Source organism: Coregonus clupeaformis, chromosome 17 (assembly GCF_020615455.1).
Source record: "Coregonus clupeaformis isolate EN_2021a chromosome 17, ASM2061545v1, whole genome shotgun sequence".
NCBI classification, from domain to species: Eukaryota; Metazoa; Chordata; class Actinopteri; order Salmoniformes; family Salmonidae; genus Coregonus; species Coregonus clupeaformis.
Window position 1 is genome coordinate 9,465,176 of NC_059208.1, and position 5,000 is coordinate 9,470,175.

General features: G+C 42.4%; 1 protein-coding gene across 3 annotated transcripts in view; it reads left to right on the top strand.

Annotated features, from left to right (window-relative positions):
* LOC121586560 (retinoic acid receptor beta-like) overlaps positions 1-5,000 on the top strand; it is a 139,392-nt gene that overhangs the window by 88,448 nt on the left and 45,944 nt on the right. The window lies entirely within an intron of this gene.

A 5,000-nucleotide genomic window follows, 5' to 3' on the forward strand; every position in this document is an offset into this window, starting at 1 on the left:
GTGTGTATGCGGGTGTGTTGTTGCTAGGCTCAGCAGGGTTATATCCAATATGCTGTATCAGATGATTGGCACTCCAGCAACAGCAGAACTTTTCCCAAGTCTGTTGAAATTAAAGTAGTACTTGTTTGATTTCTCCATCTTACCTTGATTTCTGACAGAAATCCCTCAGCATCCACACACTGTACCTTTCAAGAGGTTTGATCCTATAGTGTCTGTGCCTGTCTGTGTCTGAACTGGCTGGTGGGAAAGTATGATAGGACTCTCTCCCAGGAGAAAGATGTATGGATGAGAGGAGCTAGTGCAGGTGAATGATAAAGTGATTTCTTTGGTGGTTAAATTCTCAAACACGATGCGCGTACTTCCCACACACTTTAAGACCTTTTGAAACACATCATCGACAAGAGTTACCCTTGAAACCATTACAATTACAATGAGTCATTCATTTTGAAAGGTGACATTTAAATTGTAATTTGCAATATACATATTGCAGTTCCATCCTATTGAGAAGGGTATCCTTGACGGCCTGATTCAAAAGACACCTCCGCACATAGTACACTATCTCCTTTTTTATTAAATTAGCAAAGTATTAAAGTTTGACACAAGGACATGAGAGGTGTTGCACATGGAAAAGTTAACAATAACATGATAACCACTAGTGAATCATGCTGTGAAGGTAACAAGTACTCTCTTGTCCAAAAATTGTAAAACCACTGTCCTTGAAATCAACGACTCGATGTGAGTGGCATGCATCATTTACCCAACCCACTAAAGAACCGAGTATGTTTAGCCGTTTAGTGTGTGTGTGTTTGTATGTTCGTGTGTGTGTGTCGTAGCGATCATGTTGCTCCATTCCGTTGTCAACGACGGGAACAGTTTGCATTTCACAGGTTATTGGCGCTTTTTGATTGCATCAGCAGTTAGGGCGCCCGTCCACTTCATGCTCCATTAGCCCTGAGGGAAAGAAGCCATTGCTCTCCTCTTTTGTTTTTTTTCTCTCCTCTTTGTCCCCCATAGACTCACAGAGAAGGTGCCGTCTCTATTGTCCTGTACTCCTGGTCTGGCTTCCCCATAGAGATAGTGTATAATGCATATAGTGTTCTCTTTCGTTCTGTATGTCTCCCCCACTGAGCAGAGAGCACAGGAACCATTCCCCTCCTCCATGTGTTGCTGTGATGAGGTTGAGTACCATAGCTTACTCCACTCCTGTAGCTGCTAGCTAACCCCAGCAGGTGCCCTGTCCTTACTATAAACTGTGCTGGGAGGTAGCTAGGTACTGTGGGTTCGGTAGCACTTTATTTTTACGGTACTGCTTCTGTTGGTATTTATATGGTATTTTATAGGAAATTCTCTCCTCAGTCAGAGGGAAAAGGGCTCAGGAGGCCCATGCTTCATCTTGTGCCTCGCAGATACCCTTACGGAAAAACCACATGAAAACCACAAAAACACGTTTTCATGTGATCTTATGTGAAGTTAATGTGAAAACATGTGACAACATGTAAAGCAACATGTGATAGCATGAAAATACACGTGAAGTTTTCTAAAAACACGTTTTCACTGTAAGGGTAACCAGCCCCATGTTCAGAGTTTGGGCACAAAGGAGTGTGTGTGGGTTTGTTTTTGTGTGCGGGTACGGGTGCATATGTGTGTGTCTGCGTGTGGCCAGTTAGTGATGTTAGAGAGTAGGATATGGATCTGATATGGAGAAGTCATTTCAGGACACTGGCCCCTACAGTCACATTACCCCTGCTGTGGTCTCTGACATAGAGACTTCATAAAGCTGGCTGGCTTAACATCAGCTGTTTCACTGGTGTCTGACCACACACTATCTCCACTGGGGGAATGGTATGAGTTTGTATGTGTGTGTGGAGGGGGATGGTAATATATCACAGGCTCCCAGAGAGGAGAGGAGGAGGGGGGGTGATTAAGGAAGATAGGGATATTCATGTGAGGCGAACGCTAGGAGAGAACGCCCCCAGGACAATCAATAACCCAGCACTCCAAGCAAATGACCAGGAGCAGATATATCCCAGTGATGCATCAGACAACAGGCCTGGAAAATAGATGGGCTTTTAATACTTACAGACGGATGGAGGGAGGAGGAGGGAGGAACATGGGGGAAATAAATCTAGTCCATCCTCCATCTCATCATTACCTCCTCCTACTAGAAATATTATTGCTTCTCTTTACTCCCAAATGAAAGAGAGAAAAATATTCCCTCGTTCTATGAATAAGTATTTTCCTCTTGAATAACGTTTTATTTGATTAACCCTGTAGGTCAGGTGTTATGTAAAGGTCAGGGCCTTAGGGGCTCCTTTTAGAAATAGCAATGAGAACACATACAGTTGAAGTCGGAAGTTTACATACACTTAGGTTGGAGTAAAAAAACTAGCTTTTCAACCACTCCACAAATTTCTTGTTAACAAACTATAGTTTTGGCAAGTCGGTTAGGACATCTACTTTGTGCATGACACAAGTAATTTTTCCAACAATTGTTTCACTTATAATTCACTGTATCACAATTCCAGTGGGTCAGAAGTTTACATACACTAAGTTGACTGTGCTTTTAAACAGCTTGGAAAATTCCAGAAAATGATGTCATGCTTTAGAAGCTTCTGATAGGCTATTTGACATCATTTGAGTCAATTGGAGGTGTACCTGTGGATGTATTTCAAGGCCTACCTTCAAACTCAGTGCCTCTTTGCTTGACATCATGGGAAAATCAAAAGAAATCAGCCAAGACCTCAGAAAAACAATTGTAGACCTCCACAAGTCTGGTTCATCCTTGGGAGCAATTTCCAAACGCCTGAAGGTACCACGTTCATCTGTACAAACAATAGTACGCAAGTATAAACACCATGGGACCACACAGCCGTCATACCGCTCAGGAAGGAGACGCGTTCTGTCTCCTAGAGATGAATGTACTTTGGTGCGAAAAGTGCAAATCAATCCCAGAACAACAGCAAAGGACCTTGTGAAGATGCTGGAGGAAACAGGTACAAAGTATCTATATCCACAGTAAAACAAGTCCTATATCAACATAACCTGAAATGCCGCTCAGCAAGGAAGAAGCCACTGCTCCAAAACTGCCATAAAAAAGCCAGACTACAGTTTGCAACTGCACATGGGGACAAAGATCATACTTTTTGGAGAAATGTCCTCTGGTCTGATGAAACAAAAATAGAACTGTTTGGCCATAATGACCATTGTTATGTTTGGAGGAAAAAGGGGGTTGCTTGCAAGCCATCGAACACCATCCCAGCCGTGAAGCACGGGGGTGGCAGCATCATGCTGTGGGGGTGCTTTGCTGCAGGAGGGACTGGTGCACTTCACAAAATAGATGGCATCATGAGGAAGGAAAATTATGTGGATATATTGAAGCAACATCTCAAGACATCAGTCAGGAAGTTAAAGCTTGGTCGCAAATGGGTCTTCCAAATGGACAATGACCCCAAGCATACTTCCAATGTTGTGGCAAAATGGCTTAAGGACAGCAAAGTCAAGGTATTGGAGTGGCCATCACTAAGCCCTGACCTCAATCCTATAGAAAATCTGTGGGTAGAACTGAAAAAGTGTTTCCGAGCAAGGAGGCCTACAAACCTGACTGAGTAACACCAGCTCTGTCAGGAGGAATGGGCCAAAATTCACCCAACTTATTGTGGGTAGCTTGTCGAAGGCTACCTGAAACGTTTGACCCAAGTTAAACAATTTAAAGGCAATGCTACCAAATACTAATTGAGTGTATGTAAACTTCTGACCCACTGGGAATGTGATGAAAGAAATAAAAGCTGAAATAAATCATTCTCTCTACTATTATTCTGACATTTCACATTCTTAAAATAAAGTGGTGATCCTAACTGACCTAAAACAGGGAATTTTTACTAGGATTAAATGTCAGGAATTGTGAAAAACTGAGTTTAAATGTATTTGGCTAAGGTGTATGTAAACTTCCGACTTCAACTGTACTTGTATTCCTAGTTAAAGGCACAACTCTGATCTTTTAATTCACTAATTGGTGTTTTGACCAATCAGGTCAGCTCTTTTGCCAATAATTGGTTAAATGATTAGAATTGGGCTGCCTTTGTAAACGCAGCCAAATAAACCATAGACTGTAGACTGTAGTGGAGTGTGTAAGATATGGTGGAGTGTACAGTACACTCTTAGAAAAAAGGGTTATTCGGCTGTCCCCATAGTAGAACCCTTTTGATTCCAGGTAGAAACCTTTTGGGTTCCAGGTAGAACCCTTTCTACAGAGTGTACGCTCCACCAAAAAGGGTTCTTCAAAGGGTTGTTCTATGGGGACAGCCGAAGAACCCTTCAAGGTTCTAGATATTATTGAATTTATTCTCAGACTTTCGTTGCTGAATAAAAGTTTAAATAAATGCAGTATGGTAATTTAAGGTGGAATGTGCACTACTGTGGTAATCTAGGGTGGAGTGTGCACTATTATGGTAATCTAGGGTGGAGTGTAAACTACTGTGGTAATCTAGGGTGGAGTGTAAACTACTGTGGTAATCTAGGGTGGAGTGTGCACTATTATGGTAATCTAGGGTGGAGTGTAAACTACTGTGGTAATCTAGGGTGGAGTGTGCACTGCTGTGGTAATCTAGGGTGGAGTGTGCACTATTATGGTAATCTAGGGTGGAGTGTAAACTACTGTGGTAATCTAGGGTGGAGTGTAAATTACTGTGGTAATCTAGGGTGGAGTGTAAACTACTGTGGTAATCTAGGGTGGAGTGTAAACTACTGTGGTAATCTAGGGTGGAGTGTGCACTATTATGGTAATCTAGGGTGGAGTGTAAACTACTGTGGTAATCTAGGGTGGAGTGTGCACTGCTGTGGTAATCTAGGGTGGAGTGTGCACTATTATGGTAATCTAGGGTGGAGTGTAAACTACTGTGGTAATTTAGGGTGGAGTGTAAATTACTGTGGTAATCTAGGGTGGAGTGTAAACTACTGTGGTAATCTAGGGTGGAGTGTAAACTACTGTGGTAATCTAGGGT